The sequence below is a fragment of the Thamnophis elegans genome, chromosome Z (genome assembly GCF_009769535.1).
Source record: "Thamnophis elegans isolate rThaEle1 chromosome Z, rThaEle1.pri, whole genome shotgun sequence".
NCBI lineage: Eukaryota > Metazoa > Chordata > Lepidosauria > Squamata > Colubridae > Thamnophis > Thamnophis elegans.
In genome coordinates, this window is record NC_045558.1 from 100,466,585 (window position 1) to 100,483,795 (window position 17,211).

The 17,211-nt window shown below is 38.1% G+C and overlaps 1 protein-coding gene across 1 annotated transcript in view; it reads left to right on the forward strand.

Moving 5' to 3' along the window:
• The first annotated feature begins 5,492 nt into the window (after positions 1 to 5,492).
• The window catches only part of SRCIN1 (SRC kinase signaling inhibitor 1), a 74,407-nt gene continuing 62,688 nt past the window's right edge, over positions 5,493 to 17,211 (forward strand). Inside the window, exons 1-2 of the mRNA XM_032237990.1 lie at positions 5,493 to 5,600; positions 5,696 to 5,805. The gene's annotated coding sequence lies outside the window, so the exon portion shown is untranslated. The remainder of the gene's footprint in view (positions 5,601 to 5,695; positions 5,806 to 17,211) is intronic.

Consider the following 17,211-nt stretch of genomic DNA (forward strand, 5'->3'; position numbering starts at 1 on the left):
TGCCTTGCCCAGTCATTGGCTCATTGGCTTTAATGCTGCTGGAATCACCTCTACCAAGGCTATTAGCCCTGGAAGTCCTCCTTCTCTTCCTCCTCCTCCTCCTCCCCCCTCCTCCTCCTCCTCTAGTAGAGCAGTAACAGCAAGAAAATGTCCGAATGATTCTTTTCTAAGCATACTAGCATCTTTCATCTTTCAAACTAGCAGGTAGCTATTTTAAGGATGGTGCATATTGTGGTGGCAGAATTTCTAAGGGATCATGGTAAATATGTAAACACAATTCCATGCAGGGACGTGCAGTCAGGGGAGGCAAGTGAGGTGGAGCCTTATCCCTGTCATCATGAAAAAAAAATGTAAAAGGAAAAAGGCAAGAGCTGAGGTCAGGCTGAGCTAGTTGCTGCCAGAGTCACCATGGATGACTCTGCTTAGTGCTTAACTGTTTAAAAAAGTCTCTAAAAAAGTGCTCTCTACAGGAGGCGGCAGGAGAACATCTAGTCTGACTTTATGATCACTCAAGCAGAGCTAAGCAAGGGTTAAAAGCCGAAAAATTCCTGACGTAGATGAGGCATGTCGTTCTCCTGCCTCCTGTAGTGGGCGTTTTTTAAGAGGCTTTTTAGAGGCTCTGGCAGCAACTAGCTGGCAGCAACTAGCTCAGCCTGACCTCAGTTCATGCCTTTTTCCTTTTATATTTTTTTTTCTTTTCATGATGCCAGACAAGAGCAGAGTTGAAATCCTCTCTGAAACAGCTGGAAAAGGTACATGTGTGGGTCGGAGGGAGGGGGAGGAATTCAAAAAGTTTGATTGCATGCAGAGCCACATTGCCTTTTCAAACACACACATACAGAGAGATAAAAGTATATAAGCCCAACTTCACTGATTACAAGTTTGAAAAGGCAACCTGCAATCAAAGGCTCGGATCGGAAGGCAGCAGGGGAATGGGGGCGGGGCATGGCAGAGGAGCTGTTTTCAAGCCATTGGAAAATATATCCAATCCAACCTCTGTGTTTGTGTTTGTTTGAGAGTGATGAGTGAGAGAGGGATCCAACTTCTCTGTGTGCGTGTGTCTGTTTGAGAGAAGGGGGTGGGAGGGAGAGAGGGAGGAAAGAGAAGGAGGGAGAAGAAAAAGAATGAAGGAAAACTTTTTCACAAAGGAGAAAAACAAATGCTGTCGCTTTAAATCAGAACTGAGCATGCCTGGCTGTGGAATTCTGGGAGTTGGAGTCCACAAGTCTAAAAAAATTTGAAACCCCTGTGTCAGTGCCTCACCATAAACCTCACCGCACGGCACTGATTTCATGTCTCTCTCTCTCTCTCTGCTAATATGAGAATGAGGTTAATGTGTGCATAAGCCTGACTTCCAGCATTTGCAATGGCAGGAGAAAGCCCAGTGAAGAACAAAATCAAAAACTTAGGAAAGGTATCTGAAGTCTTTAATAGCCTCCCATCCCACAGAAAAAAAGATATTTCCCTTCTGCAGATATTTATGTTTGACAATTATGTACTTCTCATACATAGTGGAAATTCAGTAACATTGGCTCCATGTGTTATTATTATATTACTAATAGCCTCCAAAGTAATCCATTCTCACTGTAAGGAATGATTTCCTTTACATGTTCATGGCTGCGACTCTCTTCCTACTTTAAGATATTTGAATTAATATGAATTATATTTGATGACGGTGGAAGAGATGCCCAAAAGCCTTTTGTAACCAGCTGATACACTTTCTACAGCATGCAAAGAAGGAGGATTTGTATGTTTGTTTTGAAAATAAAAAAAATCTTTACAAAAAAAAAAAAGAATGAGGTTGTAAATTGTTGAAGAATTAATCTGGGCAAATGATTCTACTTTTCTGGTTTTCATACTATGCAAATATTACTTTCCATAGAGAGCTCTTTCTCATTGTGAAATCTGAAATATATTTCTGGGACCATCTTCTGAGTGAAAAATAGTGCTAGAAAATGCCAACAAAATGTAATAGTTGCTAGCATTAATATTTTCTTTTAGTGAGGGAAATTCCATCATCTTTACTGGAAAAAGTATGTATTTCAGACAGTAAGAGGTAGCAAGATTTGGAGGATTACAAACATTTATTTGCCAATGTAATCATAGAGCAGAGCTTTTAAAAAGATAGAAATCAATAGGAGATAACAAGTGTGAGATGGCTACGGTAAAGTAGGATGTAGGAGCTTTATGTTTAGATATTCAGTTTCCTATCCATTCACCCAGTTCAAAATTATTGATTGACTGACCAACACTGATGCTGGGGAAGATTTTGTATTTTTACAATATTGCACTGTGTTGTTACTTTTTTTTGAGGGGTGTATCTTTATTATATGCTTAGGGCATTATGCTTGAATAAATACTTTGCTTGGAATCACTCTGCTGAATATCTAGAGTCATTGTGCAGGTATACAGTATTTGTCTTTGTTTAGTTTTTAATTAGTGCTTATATACAACGTTTCTGTATCACTGTATGCAAAATATGCCTTGATTTGAAAACACATCTGGCATATGAAATCTTGATGTGGCTTTCTTGCAATGATGTTATGAATAATACTTTGAGATGGGCTGCAAGTGCTTTTGTCACATATATTATTAGGAACACTTTGATTTGATGCATTCTGTTTTAAACCATAGTTTGAAGCAGCATGTAATGTCAGACAAATCTAATGCAAAAAAACATGTTTGGTGATGCAATTGTTAAAACAGTCTCCATTATGCCTCTGCAAAAGTGGCCAGGACAGAAGGAGAAAGATATGCTCTTCTCATCTGATGCAGGAAGTCCAAACACTGGTTTGCACGCTTCACTAAAGATAATGTGTGAAGAGACCAAATCAGATTGTTCATTATCTGTGCCCGCAGATACTTAATGATATTGATCCCCTCCACAGCTGCAGCTTGATACAAAATGGAGTATGATTATGCCACACTCTTTCTAAAATCAACAAGGATCTCCTTTGTTTTTATCAACATCCAAACCAAAGCCTTCATCTCCTCCCTATAAGAGTCTTCATTGTCATCCCTGATAAGACCCACTACTGCCGTGTCCTCTGCACACAATATGATTTGTAGAAGATTTGTAGTCATGGGTCATCAAGGCGAACAATAATGTATCAGGACAAAGCCCTGTGTGGAACCTGTACTCAAGAAGATGGAATTTGAAACTTTTCTTCCAATTCGCACCAGCTGGGGCCTATCAATAAAGAAAAGAAGTATGCAATTACATAAAGAAATATTAAAACCTAATAGACCCAGTTTGTGCAGATGAATGATTGTGTTGAATCCTAAACTAAAACCAACAACCAGCATTTACACATGAGTATTCTTCTCCAGATATGCCAAACTAAGATGAAGCACATAGGAAAGTGCATCATTTATAGAGTGTTTCTTCAGACAAGCAAATTGTAATGAATCAAAAGTAGGGGGAGGGCAATCTCTCAAAACACTTTACCATAATGAAAGTGAGTGCACCTGGACAGAAATCATTAAGGCATGTAATTAAAGATTTTTGGGGGGACTGATACAATGATTGCAGTCTTAAAACATCATAGAAACAAGGCCTGGTGCAACAAAGGATTGAAGATGTCTAGATTGAAGAACAGAGTCCTGCTGGTCAGAACACTCCTTAAGTATTCACTCAGGGATATTATCAGGTCCTACAGTCTTTCATATGTTGACTTTCTGCGGGATCTTCCAAATGGCAGTTGTATCAAATCCGAGTACTTGTTCATCAGAAAGGGGAACAGTTTTTCTTTCTGGAATCTTATTTGAGGCCTCAAATTTTCCAAAAAACATGTTTAGGTTATTTAGAAAATCCATGTCTTATAGTCAGGGAAGCTGCCTTATAGTCAGTAATAACCTGGATACTTTGCAACATAGGGTCCATATAAACTTGAAAAAAATTCTATACGTTCTGACTATAGGCCCGCTTTGCAGTTTTTATAGGAAGGTTGTGCAAGATTAATCCTGATCAATGCTCCATGTTCAAAATTTTGTTTCTTTATCAACTCACCACTTCACCACTTCTGCTGTTGGGTATCTCTCACTCCTAACTGTGTAACCTATGGACTCGGAAGATTGAATGATAAGTATCTGGTGGAACAACATAAATTGCTTTCTTAACTTGTTTTCCAACAGGTTGTTTTCTATCAACACTGAATGCAGGCTATGCCATTCTCTTAGCAAAAGTTGATAGAACTGGTAATTTAAGAGAGGACAAAATGTCTTATAGTAGCTGCTGAACATTTGTCAGTGTCAATTTGTGCATGAGGTTGGCTTTACTGAAGAACCATATCTTTAGAAAAAACCAAAAAGCCCCACCTTCTGATCATCAGGCTTTAGGAAAAAGCAAGATATATCTGTCAGATGCTGCATTAAAAGCCGCTTACTCACATGGGGTGAGATAGGTAGATAGGGCTAAAATACCACATTTGCCATTATATTGGGATTCTTGAATAAATGGTTATGTTGGACTGGAGTTGAATTATATTTGTTTTTTATGTATGAAATTATTTAGATCATATTCAAGCTTCCATCGGCAACTGATCCTGCTTCTGGAATACTTAAAAGATGTGTGAATTAGCTAATATATATAGTAAATTTTAATATACTGTTTTCCATAATGTTTTACAGAGGCTGGGTCAGATAGTGTGATAGGAGTAATGAAAAATATTACTTATGTGAAAAAAAATTAGCGGTCCTATTTGATAAATCATTAATTTAAATTAGCAAATTATATTTTAATTACATGTAAATTAAAAGCATGTACACAGCAGTTATTTCAGAGAGATGTTTGGCCCCCTTTAGGTTCTGCAATTTGTCCCACTTAGTTAGCAAATGCCTCAACACACCTCTTAGGATGCAGATTGTATCTGCTTTTTAGCTCTGTGCATGGAAATCAGACAGTGATTTCAACTCAGTAAAACTGAAAACATCTATTTATTTAACAAGCTTTGTTTCATTAACTGTGACTGTTCTTTGGTTTTAAGCAAGGATTTGCACAAAGATTGGCAATGGAAAATTGAGAAGTAAATATTCTCCTAGGCCTTGATAGACAATCATCAGCTATTGAAGCTTCCCCCATCCTTGTGTTTCTATTCCAAAAACAAACTCATAGCTGCAAAATCAAAGGAGTTTTGTTAATTAAGAGATAGCATTAAGACTCACTCCAGTATCTGCTCCCCTTTCCTATCTCTGATATCTTCACATGGTAGGCTTAAAGGTACAATACTTTGGCTATATAAAAGCTTTGCGCCTTTACCTTTAATTAAAATAAGATAGTGAAGTTTGGAATAGTTTTACATGCACATCTGATAAAAAGATAGTCTGGAAAGAATTTCTGTGTAGTACAAAGTCCAAAAAGTTGGACTGTATTCCACTTCTCCCTTCAATTCCTCTTCTCAAGGTCTCTAGTTACAAAATATTAAATAGAGTGGGATTGGCAAATATAATATCAACTGACCTGGTGGTACAAAGATATGAGAGCGGAGAAGAGAGTGGCAGGCACACAGAGAAGCAGAAGCAGAAAAGCTATCTTATCTAACCAGGCAGATATAATGAAGTTGTTTCTCAGCAGGGACAATGAAGGAATTGTTGGATGCAAAGTGAGAATTGCTTAATTGTATCCACACACTTTCCTCTCCTTGTCTGTGTCCTGAGAAGCAGTCGTTTTTCTCACCTCCCTTCTTTTCATTTCCAGTTGTAATAATACATCCCATTTCAAAGGTGCTAAAGATCCTAGAAGAATAAAAATTCAAGTCTTGGACACCTCAAAATCTTGCCCTCAGAAGCTGTACTTCCTAATGTCAGGTATGATAAAAGTAAGATGGTTTTAGATATTTAAGACACATTCTCTGCAAGCCTTCCCTAGCCAGATAGCCTACTCAGATATTAGTCTACCAATCCCATTGTTTTGATTTGAAATTATTGAAGCTGGAGTCCTGCGTATCTGAAAGGCATTAAGTTGGTGTGCTGTTCTACGTAGGTAGCTGGATTATGGACTATGCTACTTCACGATGCAGCTGTTTGGTCAGGCATTATTGCTTTGATGGTTCCTGTACTTCAGAGGTTCCCTGTGTTAGCATTCTCTCTGCGGTACTTGGGGAGGGAAATGACTTATTCATGGTGCAAATTTAAATATTAGAATATTTTTATATTTTACGTTCAATATCCTTTTTTTGTTTTAAGTTTTGTTTCATACCACATTGAACATATTTTGGGGGGAGGGGGGAAATAGTTTAAAAGGCAGAATGCTCATTACACTAACCCAGTCTTACTTTATTTCTATAAAGCAATTTCCCCTGTAACTTTGTCCTCTCGGGTTACCTTTTCATTTTGTATAGAGCAGAGCGTGGCTTCTCTCACACAACAAAGGTAAGCTCTCTTAAATGGTAATTGTCCCATTAATTAAGGGGTTATTTTTTTCCCATGTTGCCTAGTTTTCCCTAGATTACTTTTATATGAATCGGAAGTACTCGTACTTCATGGTTCCCATGTAACAAATGGAGCGTGGATTGGAACCTATATCATTCTGTACAGCATGTGAAACAGACTTCAGGGGTAAAGATTGGGAGGGGGGGAGAGAGAGAGCAATGCCTCACTTTTGTGTTGCCCAATGTTATAAGTAAAAAAAATATCTTTCAACTCTAGTAAATTAAAGCAACGTGAAGTCCATTCAGTGTATAAAAGGAAGGAGAACAATTCTTGCATTAATGTTTTCAGATATATATATATATATATATATATATATATATATATATATATATATATATATATATATATATATATATATATATATATATATTCATATTGAATGGGTACATTGTTCAGACTTGATAAGAGTATCTACAGACTTACTCTTACAGCATTTTCCCTCATATCCCTGGGTCTCAGTGCTCTTTAATTTATAGCCTCCAGTTGGCTCTTCAGTGCATCCTGTGTGCATCAGAGGATGAATGTGAGATTATCTGAGAGGCACTCCAAGGACTATAAAAAACTCACAAGTATGCAGGCATGAGTGGAGAAGATCGCTGGGCACCAGTAAGACTAAGATGAGGCAAAGATGTTATTGTAGCAGCTATAAAGGCTGCCAGAGAACCAGTGCATACATGGAGCTAACTAAAGAAATGTCTGACTAGATAGCAATATTGGTGAAACAGGAAGGAGAAAATAAAACGTGATTAGATGAATCTCTGCCAATGTACCATATAGCAGAACGTTGGTACTCTGATATGCTTGGAGACTATCTTTTGAGTCAGTGGAAATAGGTAGCCGAGGGTTCCTGTATCTGTTATTATATGTCCAAACTTCTCCTCTCCTTCCCTCTCTCCCCCTCCCCCCCCTCTCTCTTGATTTCAGTTATTGTCTCTGATCATTTTTATGTTAAAATGTATATCTGTGCTACATTCTAAATATTTTGTTGCCTTGGTATTTAAAATGAGGCATTGCATTTCCAAGCCCAATCTCTCTATATAAATGGCTGTGTGGGTATGTTTCAGCATAACTCTGGAATGCCTTGAGCAATTTCAACCAAACTTGGCACACAGATGACTTACTCTCTGGAAAAAAAATACTGTGGGGATAAGACACCCCTAACACTCTTGGGAGGGGGTTCTGTTAAGAGACAGCCTGTTGTGCCTTAAAATGGCTTACACTGTACTGCCTTAAAATGGCTGTACAGCAGGGGTGGGTTTCTCGCCCCGTTCCAACCGGATCGGTTGGAACGAGGCCGGCGGCGTCCTCACGCACGCACGCGGCGCGCGCGTGCATGCACGTGGCATCCTCGCGCATGCGCGCAGCGCACGCATGCGTACTAGCATCTGCGCGATGCTCCAGCTGCTCCTGGAGGATCGCGCAGGCGTTCTGCGCAGGCGTGGAAAGCGCAAAATTCGAAAAAACTGGGTAAGGAGCGGGCGCGGGTGTGCGGGCGCGCGCGGGCGCGGGGGGGGCTTCGCCGTTCCCGGAAGTCTTACTTCCGGGTTCGGCGACCAACCGGATCGCAGGGACCGGTGCGAACCGGTCGAAACCCAGCCCTGCTGTACAGTGTAGTGGAGTTCCCTTGGTAACAGCTTCACAGTACTCCACAAGGGGGCTCCCTCTGGTAACGGGGGAAATCCAACATTAAAAATTATCATTCTGGGGGCACAGGGAAACTATTTTTAACTAATTTAATTGTCCCAAAATCAGGGCTCAGAGAGAAGTTGCTCTTGCCATCACCTATTCAGGAATTGCGGCAACATTCCTGGAAGGAGGGAAGACAGCCCATTCCGCACATACGTTGCCACTTGACATCACCATTCCTGTCTAATAGAGAATTGGGATACATAAATACCTGGGCAACACCAAGTTATCAGCTAATGGTATATAAATCCTGGCTATTGGACATCCAGAGTCTCAAGTCTGTAACAAACATTAAGACTGTGATATTTTAGATTGTTTCAAGTTGGCAACATTAGATTAATATTGGTAGTAAAGAAGCTGAATTTGTGGAAAGAGGAAATTGCTCCCTTTCCCTCTTAGATGTGTGTGGTCTTTGTTCATTCACGGTGTAGGAGGGGGAAATTCTTTAGCTTTGTGGACACCGGTTTATTTGTTGTTTGGAAAACAGTGGCAGGCTGCAAAGCTAACACCTGTCCATTCACACATTTTCAATTTAGGGTAGAACAAAAGACCCAGTAGAGACGATAAAAGATACAGTACAGGATCAGTGCAAGATCCAGGGCTAAATGAAGTTTAAATGTTTTTAACTGCTTCTGCCAAACTTAGACATGAACGAAACGCCACTGGAATAATTCCATTTGAAGTTTTGCACGGAATTATTTGAAAGTGGCCACTTTTGATTAGAAACTATGTACTAGGAGGTCTCTGCATTTGACTCTTCTAGTTTTCAAAGAAGCATGTCTTTGAATGGAATGAGATGATGCACATCACTTCAATGCAAGCGAATGTTTTCTTGGTTGTATCCTGGCCCACATTTCCAGGAAAAGTTCTTTTCATGTTGTGTTTGAAATTACCCTGAAGCTTTTGGCTGGCCCTTAGGGTTAGCTTAACCTAACCCTAACTTATGCTATTATTAGCATTTTGGACACAATTCAGCTGTCCAGCTCAGTTTTATATTTTATTGGTTTCTGCTAAAATGATTAGGAATTTGCTTAAATTTCCCACTAGAATCAGTAGATTTCAAAAATACTAACATCGGACAGCTTGTGTCTTATATCTTTACTCCTATATTTAAAAAATAATAATTCACCACCACTACCATCATCACCACACACACACACACACAGAGAGAACCCTCAGGTATTTTATGAAGAGCTGTGCAACATTCTGAATGTCACAGAAAAACAAAGCAATTGATTAGCATAAAAAATAGCATTCATTTGCATAATAAATCAGTTACTGTAATTTTTCTTGGAAAACAATTTAAGGATCCTTAGTTGTAGATGTTAATTGAAATTTATTCTTCCCTTGCTGATTCAGAAGGCTGTGTTCCCTATCCACTCCTGTCCTCCAATTCTTTTGTTCATCACCCACACTGTAGCTTTTATAACTTCCCATGTAGTTTTGTATTACTGTAGTGTATATTTGTTCTTGTATCTGCTACCTGCCTGCTTAAATTGGTGCTTTTAAATCTTAGGCATCTTAGCAGAACTAAAGTTTATAAATAAAACCTTTCCTGTTGACAGGGATTTTATTAATTTAATGGTATATGCAAGTATTAATATTTGAAATCTTGTAGCCCCTATTCTTCATTATAAAGTACATCTTGCAATATAAGAAGATACAAGGAATATAGAATAGGATGTCTCATGCCAAAGTCACTATGCAAGTTTTTGGGTTTCAAAAGAATCATCAATGGACTTGAAAGATATTCCAGAGGGTAGGTGCCATGGCAGAAAATGTTCTCTTCCTGATTCCCATCAGATGGAACTCTTTAACTAATGAGACTTGGAACATAGAACACATACTGGGATAGATATTTGCCTGACACCTAATGGATTTTTCTTTGGCTATTTTTTTGAAATGGACTAAAATGTTTGTATAACAGAAAATGACTTATTCTTTTCTTAACTGAAAAAAATAAAAGACTTAAGGCTATTTGTAAAGTCCTCTTTCTTATATAATACCTAATCTTGAATGGAGGAAAGGCTCAATCACAATCCTAATCTTGGTTAATGGAGGAAAGGTAGGATTCTTGGCTCAAAGATATCTTTTTTAGGTCACACTTTTAGAATGTGACTTAAAGAGTGATACCAAAGTGAACAATTATATGATAGCTAACCCAGGGCTACCCAATCTGGGCTGCTGAAACCTAGTAAATCCACAGCAGTTTTCTGCACCTGGTGGTCATCTGGATTTTCACCTGAAAAGCAGTCTTCCAATAATCTCCCCCCACTCCTCTTCCCCCTTATTTCCACCATATACATAAAAGCAGCAAGAATAGAAACCAAAATACAGCATGCCACTTTACATTACAGGCTGAGACTGACATTCCTTGCTACAGGTTATGCCGCAAATATGAGAGTAGACATTTCAAATTTTCATTTCTTGGCCTTTCATCTTATTTACTAAAGCACAATGATGTTTAAGTAGTGCCTGTTTGATAAAGAACAGCAGTATCATCCAGCTCTTCATGGAGTATCAGTTTCAGAAATGTTATGGCATCAGCTGTTGCATCTCTGTAGTTCTTTATCACCAAATAGAGAAGAGCTTCTACCTTAATCCAATACAATGACTTTTGCTTGTTGCATCAGGAATGTGGCTTTGAGAAGATTCCCAGGCATTAGGCATTTGCTTCCAGGAATCAGAATAAATAGAATCTATTTGGCATGTCCTTTTCTTTTATTAATTTTGCAGGAGCCCAGCAGACTTCTAATCACTTTAATATCATTACATAATTTACCATCAAGCAATATGTATAGTTTTTGCTTTCTGACACTAACTCTGAGGCAACACTGCAAGGTATTGTATATAAAATAAGACACAGGTACTCCTGATTTAGTGATTCCATTTGGTACCAGCAACTCAGACATTAAGTCAAGTAGTTGCTATGTGAAATGGTGACTGTGCTTATCATCTTACTTCAGTTTTTCTTTGCTTTTTAGACTTGCAAAGGAGATAAATACAAGGATTGGTTATAAAATTACTTTTCCATCATTGCATTAACTGTGAACAGTTGCTAAACAAGGCAGTCACTAGACAAGGACTACCTATAACTAAGAATAGTTGTACTTATTTGATTATGGTCTGCCAGATACTGGCATTAAGTTTAAAACAGACTGACTTTTTCATTGGCCAAGCTGCCCCTTTTTAAATGAATCATTTATGGTAATTGATTGCTATTTTTAAAACCCAACCTTTCATTTATTGTAATCCTTTTAGTTTTATCTTTAGGCTTATTGTTAAGTGACAATATTTAGCTTTAAAACTTTCTTTAGTTAAAATTAATTATTTTATTGTAAATGTTTTATTCATTTTTTCATTTTCAATTTTGTACATTCACTTATATACTGGATATTGGCAATAATAATATTATAATCGTAAGAAGAACAAAAAACAAACAAACAAACAAACAAACAAAAAAAAAAAAAAACACCCCCAACCGAGACGCAACTCATAAACCCCACCTATCACTTTCACACATCCCTTCTTCTCCCCCTCCAACTTTCCTTTCTCCCTCCAACAATCACCCCTCCTACTTCCCTTTCCCCTCCTATCTTCCTTTCTCGCCTTTCTCACCCTCCTTCCCCTCTCATCCTCCTTACATTCCCCTCTTCCTCCCTCCTTACTTCTCCCTCTTCTTTTCCTCTACTTCTCACTATGGTGCATTTCTCTATTCCTTACACCCAGAGAGAAAAAAAAAAAAAAAAGGGGAAAAAAAAAAGCAATAAGAAAAAAAAAAGAGAAAAATAAAAAGAAAAGATAAGGAACAGCAGTATACAAGTGTATTCTTCTATATATTGAAGCTATATCTCCACCCACCCACCCACCCCCAATGAACCCCCCTCCCTAACCCCCTCCGACTTCCCAGGTCACACACCCGGCACGGTTCAGTACCATTCACCTTCAAAGTATCTTATTAACAATAATAATGAAAATAAAATAAAAAGAACACTCCGAAAAAGAAAACAAAAACAAAAAAGTAAATAAAGTAAAATTAAAAACTCTTTTGCATTATGCTCAGCCTCCCATCATTCTTCAAATTTTAAACAGTATAAATCATTCCATTTATATTTTGTCCTCGTCCCTTAGTTCTTTGATATTTACCCCCATCTTCCTGTAGAATCTCCAGATAGTCTTTCTTAAGCTTATATTCAAATATTAGTTTATACAAAGATCAATTTGTCTTCATATTTTCGCTGCTCATCTTCCTATCCTTCGTTTCACGTCTCCATTCCTCCCAAGCCCAGATTGCATAAGATTAGGATCTCACTCTTCACTTTAAAATCCTGAGCTTTTTATATTATACTTCAGACTTGTAGATTCATAAAACATATGCCCAAAATTCATACCAGTTCGTTCAATCCCAAGATTCCTTCATCAATATCCCATTCCACCTTCCTTTCTGCTCCACACTCCATTCACCCCAAACCGCAATTCAAATGAATCTTAGTCCCCGCTTTCCTCACAGAAAACACTTCGTGCGCAGTTTGGATTTAAACTCAAATAAGTCTTGTAAAAGTCCCGTATCAATACACAACTTTACCATTTCATACCAAACAGAAATCCTAAAGTTTTAATCAGTCCAAAAGCTTAGAAAGTATTTTAAAAACGTCGCTGGGTCTGTATTCTTTACTCTTCTGTCCTTCCGGAAAGAAAAGGCAACCCTCTGCCTTATAACCACGTGTCCCGCTGCTTTGTAGATATAACTGAATCCTCAGTTTCCGCTCTTCTGCCTCTCCAGTAGGGGGAGAGCAACTCCCTCCTTCTTGTAGTCAAATGAGTTGCTGCTTGTCTTTCCTTCACCTTGTCCTTCCGCGTTTCCGGGTGAGTCAGGAAGCCCCGCCTTCAGAATTTTATAATAAAAGTCCCGAGCTTCCGAAACAGAATTAATACGAAATCTTTGATTTTCAAATGTAACTGTAATTCCAACTGGAGCCTCCCATTTATACTTTATTTGACGATTTCTGAGTTCTTGGGTTAAGAAAGTATAACTTCTCCTTGCGTGGAGCATCTGAAGCGGAATATCTTTAAAGACGAACAAATCGTGGTTCTCAATTCGGAGCCTGCTTTTATAAAACTTTCGTAAAATCGCATTTCTGGATTCTCTTGTGAAAAAATGTATAATTATGTCTCTTGGAAGCTGTCGTTGCTCCGCCACATGCGAATTCTGGCGATAGATTTTTCGAATATTCCAATCAAAATTAAGTCCTGGGCCTCCCACCAGTTGGCTGAAAGCTTCTACAAAAGTCTGTTTCAAACTCTCTCCTTTCCTTTCAGGCAATCCTCTAACTCGTAATGCAAACGCCTTTGTATTATAATTTATCATTGTAAGTTGTGTTTGATTATTAATAATCTCTTGTTGTAAAGCTTGAATATTAGAAGACAAATCAAGATTAGCCCTCTCCAAAGATTCCAATTTCGTCTCCATTTCTTCAACATAATCTGTTAAAGTAGACGTGACTTCAAACACATTCGCATTCATCTGGGCAATTTTGGCATGTATTTTATCGCATAAATCCAACACAAATTCTTGAATTTCTTTTCTAAAGTCATTAATTATTTGAAAGAGAAGCTCCTGTGTCACGAAATCTCCAGTAGATGGCGTAGGAGACAAAGGCAGCGATTTGGTAGCAAGTTCTTTAGGCACAAGGGGGGAGGGTTTTTTTGCCTGTTTAGACTTGGGAGGCATTATAGATAAAATCTGAGAATAGACAGATAAACAGTGTCTTCAGCTGGCCAGTTCTCAATAAATTATTTGTGGACTTTGCTCATTAATGAGTAGCGGTCTCCGGGGAAATAAAGCCAGTTAATTACGTCATCAATCACCAACACAGTAAAAACGCCATTTTGTGTCCCAATTGCGCAGAAAAGTTCAAAGGAAAAACAAGGCTGGTGTTTAGATAGTTAAAAAAAAAACACACACATCACAGAGGTGTGACCCGCTCGTATTATCTTAAAAGCAATTTGTCATTGTCCTGAGTGCGGGGGAGGCTGTCTAGGGCTGCAAAAAGGCAGCTGTAAAGAAATGGCTGGAGATGAAAGCTCGGCTACGTTGGATCATTCTCTGTTCGCAGCCCAAAAAAAAAAGAAGAGGGCTGTGAACTACGAATAAATCCTAACACCTGAGCTTCTGCCTGTCCCTTTCTGCCAGAAAGGGATGATATCTATTGATCTTAATTAGATATACAGACCAGATCTTTAAGAGGGGCTTCGTTGAGCTCCTCGGCGACAGGCTCCTCCCACAGGAAGTCCAAAATTAATTATTTTATATTGTCCCTTATTTTAATTGTTTTTATTCTCATCTTAGACGTACTGTTATATTTGCTTTGTGCTAGTTTGTGGCTGCATTAACATTGATTTGATTTTGCAATCTAGATATGATTAACTAATCCCAACTTTTGTTGATTTATAAGGCCTCCTTGCAGTTTAGGGCACTTCCAAGTTTAAAGTTTTATATCTCCCTTGAACTGCTTTCATTGCTTTTTTTATTGTTTTTGGAAACTTTCTTCTTATTTAGCAGAAGTTTATTGCTATTTCCTGTACAGTACTATTTACACAATGGCTTTTCCAGGAGATGAAAGCAAACTATTTTACCAGTCCTTTGCAACCGTGTATCCTAGAACTTTGTGAAGCTAATTGGCCTGTAAAGCTGTGCTGAAAACTCCAATACCAAAATGCCATGTAAAAAGTGCTTTAAATCCAGTTCCAGTTTGTTGTAAAATGATTTGCTTTGATCCACCAAACTCCGTCCTTAATAAGACTTGCCAAGCCAAGTTAATAGATCAAAGTAGAACTTTTTTAAAAGCAACAGCACCATTTTTCAAATTAATCATGCAAAATTGCCTGATCAAAAGTTCAGCAATATTGTAAAAAGCACTCTAGCATAAGAAGCACATTCATGCCTTTTCCTTTAAGATGGGGAAATGCTTTCCTCATAATAATCTGAATGAAACAAACAGTTAAATAGCTATTGGATGGTATCTTCACTCCCACCCCCTTCCCCAATAGACTGCATGCTGAGAATTAAAGAATAAGAATTTCAGAAGCAAAACATAACGTTTTCAAAATTATAGAAATAAAACAAAGTCTCTTAGGTGAACTTGGTTATTGGTGATTTCATGGATTTATCTATATAGCTTTTTGACTACCATAGAAAAGTGGTTGGCCACAGTTTCCTTCTGGGATCTTTTTTCAACTTCTCCCTCTAGTTAGAGAATTCTTTGGTATTTACCAAATTAGTCCTATTTAATTCCAAGTCTACATAGAAATTACGGCTGAATAGATGAAGAGTTTAGGGGTTTTCTGAGGCACATTTGCTTATAGCAGTAGACTTATATACCGCTTCATAGGGCTTTCAGCCCTCTCTAAGCAGTTTACAGAGAGTCAGCATATTGCCCCCAACAATCTGGGTCCTCATTTTACCCACCTCGGAAGGATGGAAGGCTGAGTCAACCCTGAGCCGGTGAGATTTGAACCGCTGAACTGCTGATCTAGCAGTAGCCTGCAGTGCTGCATTTAACCACTGCGTCACCTCGGCTTATGTCTATTAGTAGGATTTCCCTCATATATATGTGACCTCTACCTCTATTTATTTACCTATATTAAGAATGCACCTTCTAACTAAATGCCAAGTAATCAACTCGGTGCAGTTTATAGAAGCCTTTCCCAATTTTTGTCCTCCAAATATACTGGAACTATTCCTGCCCAAATTTATGCACAGAATGGGAATACTGGTTTGGTATTTTGAAAATTATGATCCCAGCATACTTGGAAAAAATTTCAGCCTTAAAAAAAAAATGTTCTGAAAAATGTTGTAGTCAGTGGATGCCCCCTAGTGGTACTGTGAACTCCATCCTTGCTGGTGCCACATAGCCAACCTCAATCTAGAGAAGGATGTTTATTTATGAAACAGATCCCATTGTGGTTCCCTTTTTCTAACTAGTCCCTAAATTCTGCCTTTTTCATAGTGCTACTATAAACTTAATGTGGTCTGGGTCCCATGCCCACAACATCAAAGATACTTCAGTAGTTCCACTAATTTACACCATGTTCTTTCATTCAGACATACATGTTTAGAAAGAAAACTATGACTATGAAAGAATCCCAGGGATTCAGTAATGGTTCTGGTAAATTTGTTTGCTCCTCCTTTCATACTTTATAAGTGCAGCTGTTCTACTGTTAAATTGATTAAGTTTGTAGTTTAGTTAGGCTCTGAGGTTTCCAAAAATGTGATCTGCTTGGAAACATTATCTTGTTCTTGGCTAATTCATTTGTGAAATCTGTGTCATAAACAAACCCTTTTAGCAATTTCACAAATTAGTTCAGTGGAATGGAATATATTTCTTTTAAGGGATATTGGCATGCAACTTCTATGGAAAGTATGTACAGTATATAATAAACATTTCTAAGTGATCAGAGGTCCATATCAAGGGTAGGAGGATAATAATACATTCTACCTCTTTTTAAAAAAATATTTAAAATTTGTGAGATGGTAGTCCTAATCTATTTCATCTTGTTTTGCCATAGAAAAATTCAGCTTCTAAAAAGCTAGTTATAGCTGACATAAATATATCCCTGAATTGGTTGGTCAAGGTTCATGCAGGCATAATTTCCTGGGCCAATTCACATCCTAACCAAAACAGAATTTTGATAATTCCTATAATTATGCTTGCATTATCCTTGGTGCCCTTGTTGTTTCTTATCCTGCCTCTACTGCATTATCCTCATTCATTGGTGAATTGTGGTGATGGCTAAAGGGCATGTTAAACAGAGTATTTAGTTCATTCCTCTAGATGTGCTTCCTAAATATTACTGTCCACAAGAAAATATATTCATTACTCATGATTGTGCTGGGTGAACAGAGTGGGGTCTGATGACTGAGTTTCATTGTCCTTTTAAATTAAACAGTGGGAAGTAAAAAGGAGCATACAGGGAGCCTCCATTACATGCATTAAAAATGCATGAAGTGGAAGAGTGTGGTCTAATACTCTTGTCCCAAAGGTGCTTTTTCAAGAGGCAACTGGGCTTTCTTTGTTTTTCCTTGAAGACATTTTG